The sequence below is a fragment of the Acanthopagrus latus genome, chromosome 16 (genome assembly GCF_904848185.1).
Source record: "Acanthopagrus latus isolate v.2019 chromosome 16, fAcaLat1.1, whole genome shotgun sequence".
Classification (NCBI taxonomy): domain Eukaryota; kingdom Metazoa; phylum Chordata; class Actinopteri; order Spariformes; family Sparidae; genus Acanthopagrus; species Acanthopagrus latus.
In genome coordinates, this window is record NC_051054.1 from 17,389,885 (window position 1) to 17,402,701 (window position 12,817).

At 45.0% G+C, this 12,817-nt stretch overlaps 1 protein-coding gene across 5 annotated transcripts in view; it reads left to right on the forward strand.

Annotated features, from left to right (window-relative positions):
- Positions 1 to 12,817, forward strand: part of ralgapa2 (Ral GTPase activating protein catalytic subunit alpha 2) — a 91,758-nt gene that overhangs the window by 63,667 nt on the left and 15,274 nt on the right. The gene's annotated exons all lie outside the window — the stretch shown is intronic.

The window sequence follows — 12,817 nt, forward strand, 5'->3', positions numbered from 1 at the left end:
CTTGACACCATTAAGGTAATGAGCTGCATACATTAAGTGATGTTTTTAGAACGATTTCATCAAATGTGTAACACAACTGAGCTAAAAGTTTAAGCACCACCAGTGGCCCATTTGGCTAAATTCATTGAGACATGTGGCGTGCTTGTCATGTAAGCTAACGCACACAGCTGAGTGCTGACACTGATCTTTATGGGCTGGCTGATTTACATACAGCTATTAGGCCAGGGTTGTTTCACAGCCTGGAGCATCATGGGAGGTTGTGTTGGGCTGTTTTGGGCATGAACACAGATAACGTGTCATCATCTGTCACTACAGTTTTATGGAGCACAAGGAGAGCCAAAACAGGAGCACCCTCAACAAATGCATACAAGTGCATGCAGAGAAAAACACACACACACACACACGCACACACACACACACACACACACACACACACACACACACACACACACACACTCACTCACTCACTCTCATCCCTCCACCCATCCATCCAACAGTGTGCCGTTAAGAGCCTGACTCCAGCTGTAGTTGTCAGTTGGTTTAAAGGGAGTGTAATCACCAATGGAGATGAATTAGCATGTGAATGCCAGCAGCACAGAGTTGGGGGGTGAAGGGGGGGCAGAGTCAGAATGGCCCCTGGAGGGCGAAACCTGATCTCCCTTAACGTCCCGCTCCTCCTCGGACAGCATGTACTGCACCGCCTCACCAGAACCACGCGGCCTCTCTGGTTGCTATAGAAACCTCCCCCAAGGTGGAAGACTAGTATCTATTGTTTGTTAGACACTAATATTTTGTTTAAAAAGTTGTTATTTTTAATTGATCAAGTCCTTGTCTCACAGTCTCTTACAGCAAAGGCTTCTGGTCTCTAATTACATGACAGCACACTTTGTGTGTATGTTGTTTACAGTTGGGTGTGTGTGTTAGTATTTGTCTGCCTGTATGCGTTTCACAGTGCATCACATCCCAAGGCCCCCCACCTCTATATCAGGCCTTGTCTGTGTGTCCCCGGGGGCATCCTGAGTGACAGATGTCTGTTACCCGACGCCAAGTGAATTAGCCCAGTGTGACTCTCAGTGCCAGAAGGGGGGGTCACAGCCACAGGCCTGCCTGCCTCTGCGAGCCTCAGGGGGTTAGTGGGTGGGTGGGACAGTATCAGGCCTGTGCTGGGCCACAAAAGCCTTACCTGGCATTCCTTAGCAGAGGAGCAGACAGCACAAAGGCATGATCTATGAGAGGAGATAAGCGTTGCCTCTGGAGTTCTGGCACTGATAGGCTGCCAGGCCTCACACACTCCAAGAGAGGAGATGAATGAATGTGCCAAGCAAAGCACACTGCCAGCTTGAGTATCTGTATGTCTGTTTTTTTTAGCTGTTTGTCTGCAGAGTTTGAGAGCTTGTGAGGACAGAGGCAAAATGTTATGCTTGGTGTGTACAATGTGAAAGTCGCTATAAAGTTTTTATTGGGATCACAGTATGTCATGACTAATGACACAAATTCAGGAGTGGCAGGTGGAGTCCTTTGTATGCTTCCATCATTGGATTTGAAGTATTACGCCAGCCTTTTGCACTTCCCTCTCCAGGCATCATTCTTTCATCTTCTCAGGTTATGCAGTTCTTTCACAGTTCATAACATGGACCCTACCTTTTTTGTCTGGGGTGTGTGTTTTTTGTATAAAACACAAATCCTCATCCTTGGTTTACCCCTTCAAAATGCCTTAACAATCCACTGTGCGCTCTCTGCCTGTGAGGCCACTCTGCAAGGTAATTAGTTGAATATTTCTTCAAAGAGAAGCTATATGACCCCCGTGTGTCCAGATAAAAGGCCAGTATGGCACTGCGGCCCCCTCTCTTGCTCAGTCACAAGGCTCAAGAGGACTGCAACACTCACAGGATCTCTCAGGCTAATAGGATTTGATATTGAAAAATGACCACCAGCAACATTTTTCGAAAATACATACACACACAGATAGGCTAGAGTGTTCCCTCCTTGCTGCTTTCCTAGCCATCCTCAGTCTCTCCCTCTCTGCTTTTCTTCCATCTCTGATTTGTAAAATCTGTGTAGCTGCATTTGTTTCCTCTTACTGTGTCCATTTCTTCCGTCAAGACACGACCATGGCCTCATAGACATCATATCGCAAGTCTCTCACAAACAACTCATAATGTATCATCTATTATTTATGTGCTTGATGGAAAATGCAGCTGGTCTAGCTTTGTGTGTTGTAAGTGTATTGTCTGCAACTAGTCTACCCTTCACAGCTACACTTGGAATAACTGACCACAAAGTGTTCACTCTCACACAACCAGAGTTTTTATTAATGCACCATTCTTTTTTCATTGATTCACCAAAGTAGAATAAGTGAATATGATTTTGTCTGTCTAATAATGGGGCCTTGTGGTGTACGATACATTGGCTTGAAGGAGACAATGAGTTTGTTTGTGTCACCTGAACCCAGCCTTTCACTGGATGGCATTGCTGTCTGCTGCCATTTACTATACGATGAAGAACCTTCATACTGTCACAGCAGAATAATGTCTTCATCCAGACGCTGGGATTCATTTCTCTCCTCAACAAGCACTTGGGTTTGATGTGCCGTCCATCACTCTTTGTGATGGGGGTATTGTTAAGGGCAAAAACTGTCTGCATGTGTGTGTGTTTGGGAGAGGGCGAGTTTGTAATAGGTGAGACAGTGCGGAACTGACCTTGATTCAGAGACATAGCCTCCCTATTGGACGGAATCAATAGTTTTTGCACACTGCCCTCAGTCCCCATCCTCTGTTCTGACACACACATAAACACACGCACACACAGATCCATCTCCAGGCAGCGATCAATAACCATAATCTGTTTCTGCCCATCGCCAGTCATGCGAGCCAGGCTTTTAGATGGTGTGTGTGTGTGTGTGTGTGTGTGTGTGTGTGTGTGTGTGTGTGTGTGTGTGTGTGTGTGTGTGTGTGTGTGTGTGTGTGTGTGTGTGTGTGTGTGTGTGTGTGTGTGTGTGTGTGTGTGTGTGTGTGTGCAGTAGCAGAAAGAAGAGAGGAGGGGGCTTGATCCTTTCAGTGGAACCCAGAAAGCCGCTGAAGTCTGTCATGTTCCCTCGCAGGCTCATGTGAGCATATCTACAGTCCCCCAGCTCCACCAAATGCAAAAACGACATGTACACAATTTCAATGGATGTATACTGAAAGTATAATGGATATGATGTCCTGTATGCACTCCTTTGTGTGCTGTTGCAGCCCCCCCTCCAAGACGCCATCATAATTATTACAGTCAGTGCATTGACAGTGACATATTCTCACACCCCTTCTGAGCAAGTTATTGTCCCACTCTCACTGTGTCTTTGTCCAGCAGCAGTGCGTTCTTTTGTACACTGTACGATTCCTCACCTAGCGAAGATGAAAGTGCGCCTGTATGCATGATAGGATGTCATGAATAGGATCTGCCATGTTAGTGTTGTCTCACATGAATTATTTAGCATCGTTGATAGGTCTAATTTGCCAGCTGTTGTGCCATAACTGTCGGCAGCCTCATAGATAATACTCAGCGGTCTATATCAGTGTGAAACACAGTGCTTGACTGGGCACAGTGAGACGCCAGGCTAGTCATTATATGTTGGATTCGTGTAATGGTCTGGGCTGATGCAAGTATAACTAGCCAACTTCCTGTTTATGGAAAACCGGACTGACCAATAAAAAGGGTCTCATAAAAATGCCCCAAGTTACTCTTAAAAGGATACTTTAGTATACACCTTATAGTAAGTATCTGGTGGTGTATCCATTACTGTTGGAGGCAGTAAGATGGTGTCAGGTGAGTAGGCAGGTAGTTGGGGAATGGGTAAGGGGCCCTTTCTGAGTTCAAGAGTCCCGCTTGGACTTGGCCAGAGAGGTTTGGGTAGAGGCTGGCATTGGCTTTGATAGAGCGGTTGAGAGTTTATGCAGTATTTGGGGGGCTACGCAGAGAGGAGGGGTCTCTCTTTCCCCCGCTGAATGTTTTAACCTAATCCCATTATCAGTGTAGCGCACTGCCTCCCATCTCTGCCCCCCTCCTTATCCCCCTCCCCCTCCCACCCTTCTCTCCAGCTGACCAGCTGTTCCTGCCGGGACTCACGACAATGTCCGATGTGTTCAGATCACTGAGTACCACCCCCCACCACCACCTCTCCAACGCACACACAAATACACAGTGCGCAGTCCATGCACAACCAAAGCAATTGCCTAGCCCATTGCTGGAGCCTAGGAAGGCCTAGGGGAGGAGGGTGTTAGTTAGGGGAGAACGGGGTAGCTTTGGAAGTGGGGGGGTGGGGGCAAGCACAGACCTGTCAAACCAAGAGCCCTGACTCAGGAGGCAGCCCAGCTCGGATGGCATATGGCGTCTAGCTTCATACAACATGCAAAAGTATTCTCTCCCTCTCCCCCCCATCCACCACCACCCCCAACGCCCACCCCACCTCACCCCTGCTCTCCCTCCCATCCTGCTAATGCAGAATGACTCATAGCATTACTCATTTTTTTTCCTCCCTCCACCAACCCACATCAGATCCTCCTCCTCCTCTTGCCACCCAGCCCGTAACAAAAGGCGTCCGCTGCATGGCACCCACACCCTGAAAGCCCTGGGGGCCCAGCCCAGCCCAGCCCAGCCTGCACTCTGAGGTCTGAGCTTCATGGGGGCCGCCCCTTTTAAACACAGGTAGAGCAGGCGTGGAACCAGACGGCCAACAGCAGGGACTCAGAGCCCCGCCTAGGGTAGCATACACACACTGCTGGTGTCAAACTGTTGTGCCTGTCAGTGCATTTGTGTTTGTGTTTCTGTGTATACAGAATGCTGCTTTTATTTTGATATCCCTCTGGTATTACTAACCAGAATTCTTTGTGCACTGGGGTTTGTTTGTGTGCACCATGCATCCTGTATGTGTCTCACTGCAACCTTTCTGAGCAAATAAGGATTTTATTTATATTACTTGAGATGCTCCTTTAGGTATAATTTCAATTTTTTAGTTAATTCAACTTTTTCCACATTTTAATTTATTTTCTCACCAATTCTGTTTTTAAAAATAAGAAAAAAAAGCATGAAGAAACTGCTAAGCCTAGTGTAACCCAAAGAATGTCATGCTCTGTGTATTTTTAAACTTGAACACCCACCCTCACACCCCTCCTCTTCTCTCTCCGTCTGTTTGGCATTCAATGTCTGACATCTGTGTGTTTTTGAGCGGCAAAGTGAAAGCCAGCAAGACTGCCGGTTCTTCTCTGTCCCAACTCAGGCTTTGGGTGTCAGGTATAATAACAGGAGCATCTCCATTGGATACATTTATATAGATTGATGAGTCCATAAAGAATTTTCACTTTAATCAAGTAGAACTGAAAATTCAAAACAGCTGAGTAAAGTGCCAAGACAAATCTCACATAAGTTTTGTTTGTTGTGCTGGTTTCTAAAAGCCATAACATTTTAAATGAAAAACATGTCATCAGATATAGGAACCTAAGAGGAGTACACAATTCAATTTAATTTAAAATTTGACAATGAAATAATAGCTGTCATACGTTTCCAAGTTCATTAAGGTGTAAAGGAATGAGTGACTGTGTTGGTTTGGATGTTAACACTCATCAAGACCATACCCTTGGAGAGACCTAACCCTAACCCTGTCCAAAAACACTACGCATGTCCCCCCCTTATTATTACCAACAAATGAAATTGCTATGATGACTTTCTTGCTATTAGGTCATTGGTCTCTGTCCATCAGCCAGAACACCCTGACCCCATCGTCACCACTGGACTAGTACCGACTCCATTGGTATTGAGAATACGTGTTCACTTTGATTGATGTGTGGTTGCACTGTTTCTAGTGTGGGTGTTAAAACCTGTCTGTCTGCTTTAAGTGATAAACATCCAGCTAGCCATTCCATCTGTTCCCCCTAGCCCTGTTTAATTAATGAACTTTCTTTCTCTGCCCCGTAGCCAACCAGCGCAACACTAAAGCAAAAGCTGTTAGCCCTCTCAGGTTATCCAAATGGATGCATGTTCTTGCCCCCCCACCCCCAAATCCCACCGTCCTCAATGGGTGCGTTCTCATTGATTAGTTATGTTTTGTTTTCCTCTCTTTTGTCTCTGGGTTCTTGAAGGGAGGGTTAATGAGCTTTCCTGGCAAGCTGTAGCGCTTGGAATCTGGGGATAAATGGGAATAATTTTGTTGTGTTTTTTTTGTTTTGTTTTTGTGATGGACTTGGCATAGATGTGAAGCCTCGTGTCACCTTGTGTGTGCGAGTGTGTATGTGAATGGAAATGTGTTTGTTTGGATGTGTATGAATGGCTTTGAGGCAGGGTATATAGCATTTCATCCCTGCTGGTCCATTATTCCTCTTCAGAAGCAGGGAATCTGGAACACTATTTAACAGTTGGCTCTGTCACTATTCATCTTACAGCCATCTCAGCAAAACTCTTGTCCTGTCCTCCTTTTTACCACCAAGTACTCTCTCCCGTCCTTTATGTCCTCTCTTCCTCCGTGGCTCTTGTTACAAGGCAGTGGACAGCCCTTTGTCCAGCTAAAGCTGCCCTCTTTTGTTTGTGCGGCCTTTTTTATCCTCGTGCTAATCGCCATGGTCGTGTGCCTGAGTTGGACCCCATATTTCACGCTCAGCTCTCCTTTGTTTGACACACCGCCCCTGATAAGAATCCCAATTCTAGAGCCTCTCTGATATTGAAATCCAACAGCGGCGCAGAAAGAGCCTTCAATCATCCATTATCTGTGCTCCAGTGATTACCATTCAATCTCCCAGGGTCCATGCTCCTCATCACCCAGCCCCAGAGCTGAGGCCATCCCCTGAAAGAACCCACATCCCTTAACGCCTGTGTCACATGCAAGCATATCCATAGATATTTCTGATGCCGTCTTGAGACAGCCCCGCGTTGAATGCTGCTGGGAAATGTCAGTGAAATGTCACTCATCGTTCTCCGCTGGAATCTCTTGGTCTCTGATGTGGCCCTGGGTTTTCTGTGAGTCTTGTGAAGACACCTTGTGACATTATTGGGTCTCTTTGTCCCTAAATGGCCATTGAATTTACAATTCTCTCTCTTTTTTTTTTTGTTCGGAGACTGGGATTGGTCTTTTTTTTCTTCCTTGCTTTTAATGTCACAGACTTAATTGGCTGTTTTAAGAAGGAATTAGTTGATTATTTATAAGTTGGACATTAATGCCTCTTTAAATGGTTCAAAGGCAGTGTCTGCTCCTCGGCTGGCCTGTGGCCATTGTCCTCTTTTAGAGGATGTCCTTGTGCCTTGCAGCATTTGCATTTTTGCACTAAATGAAATTTTCTGCATTGACAGACAAGGCAAGGCAAACAAAGCAACAACAAAAACAAAAACATTTGAGTATGCATCGCTGTGCATTGTCTGCCTTTGATGTGTTAATACTAATACTCTGTGTTTTATTGTCAAGTGGCTGAAAGAGAAGCACTGAGAAATATTGGCCTAATCTTCCTGTGTCTCTCCCCTGCAACAGGCCTTAATAATTCTGAGTTTGAAATCAAACAAGGGGGAAAATATTGTTGTTGCAGACACAACACATTGGAGTAGTGGGACTATTTTATATTAAATAAAACAGCTTGTAAGCCTTACATTACAATTCATATTGATACAACAGATGATATCATTTCTGTTTTCATCCTGCTTATTCCTTATTCTTATTGTTTTGGTTGAAATGTAAGTATAATTTTGTGCTGCAGACATCCACTTATCCAACACTCTATGTTTAGATACACAACAGCTCTCAGTGCCTTTGTTTAATGTAGTGTACACATCTTCATTAGTTATGTATAGCCTCTAATTACTATTGATGAGACTCTAGCTCATTTGGGTACAAATCTATAGCTTTTGTTATTCTGATGAGTGTTATTTACCCTCAGATCTCCAAGCCAGGGGGCTTTGGAATGGGGCTTTGTGCAGGCAGATATAGTCGGGCCGCTCTAGCTACACCCACTTGTTTTTGTATCTGCCGACTTTGACAAAATCCAGTTTGCCTCCCCCCACATCATCACCCGTCTGCATGGATGTATAGCACTTCCCGCTCCTCCATCTGTTTTTGTCCGCCCATGAAAAGGTCCATTATAATCTGCAGGATGCACAGTTGACGTGCCGCTAGCTCCGCTTGAGCCAATCAAGGCAGCACGCTGAACTTAACCCACGAATCCAAGAGGCCCAAACCCCTCCCCCAAGTTAATTTAGATTATCTGGGCGCTCTCTCTGAGATCTTCAGTTGAACAAGTTTTTATAACAACATTGTCTCCATCATCCCTCTCCCCCCTATAAAAGCTTCCAGTCTGAAAGGGCCTCTATGCATGCCCACTGGATGATGGCAGGCTCCTGATTAACCCTGGAGTGACTAGCTAATGTCATTGAAGGAGGGCCACCTGGCTGTGAGACTGTACAGTCAGCTGCCACTGAAGGGCCAGAATAGGAGACGACCAGGTGTTGGGCTCCAGCCCCCCTAATTGTTGCCATGTAATAGCCTGCTTGACTGCACAATATAGCCCAGGGGCAAGGATTAGGAAAAAGCTGTTGCCAACACAGAAGTCCATTTTCTTTTTTGCCTAAGGTTTTGTGTGTGGGTTTCTCTGTGTGTGCATGCTTATGTGTGTATACATAGTATATACATCTCCTTTTGCCATCTTCCTGATCCATTACAGTTATAGCAGACTGGGCCTCTTTTCTTGGCTGTGCCCCAGCTCCTTACCTACCCTACACATGAATGTCATATGGACACAACTATATGCCTGCTTTCAGACTGAGAAGACTGAATGGTCAAATGTAATATAATAATACTTAAGTTTTAAGTTTATAGTTATTTCACTGTTTACTCATCTTTTAAACTCTCAAAGTTGTTTGGTGAATTGTTTATAAAGCATTTCATTGTTAACAGTAAAATAGCTATCAACTAAAGTTAAACTAACTAATTAACCCTTAAAGACTTAGACAGGCCTCAACGGCTTTAAATAGCTGTTGTTTTAAAATGTTTAAAGAACTGCTCACTGAAAAATCCTTAGATAGTATTATAATAAATGGCTATAACTTGCTTAGGAAGGGTAGATTGTTGGCAATACTTTATATAGAATGCTAAAACATCCAGATTCATATTTGTGATAAGAAGAACAATAAACCAAACTTCCCTGTGGTTCTGTCTGAGTTCACAGTAACAGTAAAACAATAACCAGCAAATTTTGATTGGCATTTTTTTAAACTGAAGGTAAATTCATCAGTTCATCTGCCGTAAATGACTGGGTCTCTAAATTGTACAGACTGAAACTTAGGGTTCTCCTAATTCAAGTGATGTATGGCACTTGATGCCAGTTGCAAGAACAAGGATACAAGAGAGTCAGGCACCCCCAAAATTGTTGTGGGTCTTTCAGGGTTAATGATGGTTAATGAAAGTGTTACCGGATGTTAGACATACTATGCAGTATACAGCTTTCCACTTAAAAGTACCTTACACAATTCTTTTCACTGTACGGATTGCCTTAATTGCCTTGCAACACAAGCCTTTTTATCATATACATGGCTCTTCGACAACAACATAGTCATCCTTCATTATTAACATTTTAACAAAATGATCTGACCAAAGAGTTTTTATGTTACAGCTTAAATTGAAATATGTACAAAATTTAAATAAGAGGGCAACTGGAATCACTCTTGCCCTCAGTAACTAACCCTCGCTGCTCTGTGCATTCACCACAGCTGTGATCATATGTAACCTAGCGCTAATCATTATCATTCCCGCTAAATGCCTGTCATTTTGCATAAGGCCAGGCCACCTAATTGGCCCGATGAAGCTTTCACAGAGGGGGCAATGGAGGAACAAGAGACTTGAGTGTGTCTTGGCGGGGAAGCAGACAGAGATGCTTGGCATTGCGGCAACACAGTTATTCTGTTGCACATGCCACAAGCATCATTAAAATTGCAGAAGCCTGCGTTCATTTTGTTTTAATATTTCATCAGTGCTTGTCTGAGCAGTGTCATCATATGGCTAAAATCAGAGCCATTTAGCATGACCCAGAGATGGCCCTCCTCTCTGTGTACAATTTAACTGTTTTTCTTATGTCAAATAGATTATAGAACATTGCTTGCTGCTATGCTCAGAGTGGGTTCAGGTGGGCTGAACCACAGTTTGAGTCTGTAGCCTGGTGATAATTATCAGGCTATAAATTTCATCAAGAGAGTTGGAAGAAGGACAAGGTGATCAGATGGATTTCAATCAGTCTAGCCCCACTGTGCCCTTCTTGGTTTCATCTTTGACTTTTTATTAAAAGTTCAAATTGAGATCAGATAGATGCTGCTGCCCCGTCTCGATTCTGAACAATTCAAATATCAGGCACTGAAGGAAAAATATGACGCACATTCACTGTCAGATAGCTCATAAGATGCACACCTTTGTCCTGACCTAATAATGTTTCCAGAAGGCGGAGGCATTCATGTCACTCTGGCTATCGTCACTGACAAAGGGGACTTTCAGAGAGAACTCTCACCCAGGACTGTATCTGTTAATCTTCATCCCTATGAGCCTTTTTGCTCATCTTATTATGACTTTCTGTTAATGCACAGTGGAGGCCTGTGTGACTGTCTGGCTATAATGGGCCTGTGTTTGATTAATCATGTCGACCCATTGTGTTTCACATCTAAGGCTGCTGCGTTAGGACTCATCAATAGAGAACCGAGTCCTTTGAAAAGGAGATTGGTTACAGACTCGGCTCATCTGAATACACAGGCCCGGTAGGCTTTGATGGCAGTGATGTTGTGTCAAAAAAATCACACTACAACAAATTATGATGTCACCCGGTATCTTGTGGCTGTCCCTTGTCTCTGTGTTGTGAGGATGACTGGTTGCTTCATCATTTATATTCTGTGAATCGCCAACAATCAGTAGGACCGAAGATAGTTTAGAGGTCAACATTGACTTTGTTGTAGGTACTCATCTTATGATTTGTTGTGGAGCAGAAATCGATTTTTAGTGTCCCCCAGAGGAATGGTGGGCTGCCAGAGACTTGAGAAAATGGGTGACTACTTCCTCTCATCAGCTCATAAATAACCTGGTCATGCCAGCTCACAGACATCAGATTTTGTCTGCAGCTGTGGCAAACCTGCGTGAAATCACTGATGGGCAGTGATGATGTCACAGGTTAGGAGTGATGTCACAGCCATAACTTCCCATCCCGCTGTCTGAATGCCAGATGGACGGTAGAGAGGTGTGGAGGTTGGAGCTGAGAAAGCTCTTGCTGTGGGAAACTCACCCCTCAGGAGGTATCATTAACCTGGGCTTACTGTTTGGTCCGACTCCTCTGGGACCTGTGAGCTGCAGTTTCCCGTTCCTGCTCCTAATTAGGCTACTTGTTGAATCTCTCTGAAAACCAGCTATTCCTCTAGAGCATCTGATGTTGTGTATGTCTATGCCCACCCAGAAAATGGGCACGCAAACACCTCTACTCAACATAATGCATCTGTGACACGTTCAGACATTTTCTGTCCTGCTGCTGTGTCTATAGCAAAAAGCTGTTTAATGAGACACCAAGGTTTGAGTCGCTGCCATATAAAATGGGAGTGGACACGTGCATGCACACACACACGCTCACGCTCGCTGCTAAACAATCACCCTGCTGGCTAGTTTCTGTCATACACGCTCTCACTTTATCCACCTCAATCTGTTGTTCCTTCCCACTCTGCCATTATTCCAGCAGCCAGCTTTATTGCCACATTCACTCTCCCTGTCCCTATCTCCCTTCCTCTCAGTGTCTCTCCATCTAAATGTCTCTGTCTTCCTCCGCGTTTTTCCCATAATCACCTCACACCTCTAAGGGCCTCTGCTGAGACGAGCTTCACACCTCAGCCCTCGCTGTGACAACAGGTACCGCTGGCACTCACCGCCTGGCCTCTCTCCAATCAACACCTGCTCGGATTTATCCCTCTTTCTTCCCCTCCTCTTTTCCATCTTCCATCCTCCCTCGTCTCCATCTCCCCCTTCTTTCTCCATAGTTCCATCCCGTGTTTTTCTGTCTTCACCAACCCTTTTCCCTGTGCATCCTCTCTGTACATTTCCCAGCCCCTCAGCCATGTTTCTGTCTCTTATCTCTTTTTCCATAGCAGTTGGACAGTTCATCCATATGCAGTCCAATCACGTTCGCCATACCAGTGCCTCCTGGAGTTGCCAATGTGATGTTGATTTTGACTCGCTTTTTATGCTACGCCAGTCAGCTTACATAACTTCCTATGAAAGCCAGTGTAAAGATGTCTCTAGCCACATCTTTGCCACCAGTAATTGTTCAAATCTGACACAGAAGCAGTGTACAGATCCCACATTGATGGACAGTATTTTTGTGATACCGTGCATATTCTATGAGGAGGACAGGCACCATGCCTTTCAACAGAAAAATAATGACAACATCTGTTTTGTTTTGTTTTTTACCATGCTTACTATGGCTACCCAGCACAGCCAAGCACCCCCACTACCCACCCCACCCCATCACTACCTCTTAACAGGCCAATTATGTGACTACTGGGAGTCAATGGCACTGTGTGCTACTCCTGAGCTCCTCTCCTCACCAAGGTCAAGCTGATTGGCTAAGGTTAATGGGCAGATGTGGGGCTAAGAGAGTAAGGGGGGTCAAGCGCCTAGAGGCACCCTCCACCACATCTCTAAACTGTCCCTCTTCACTACAAGAGCCCCTTTTACCACCAGCGCTTCTACAAACAGGATTAACCTTGGCTGCTGCTGTGAAGGCCTGAGGAGCACAGGAGTGGTTTCTCCCACTGCATGACAAAGTTTTTTGAAGACGGCCATTGGGGC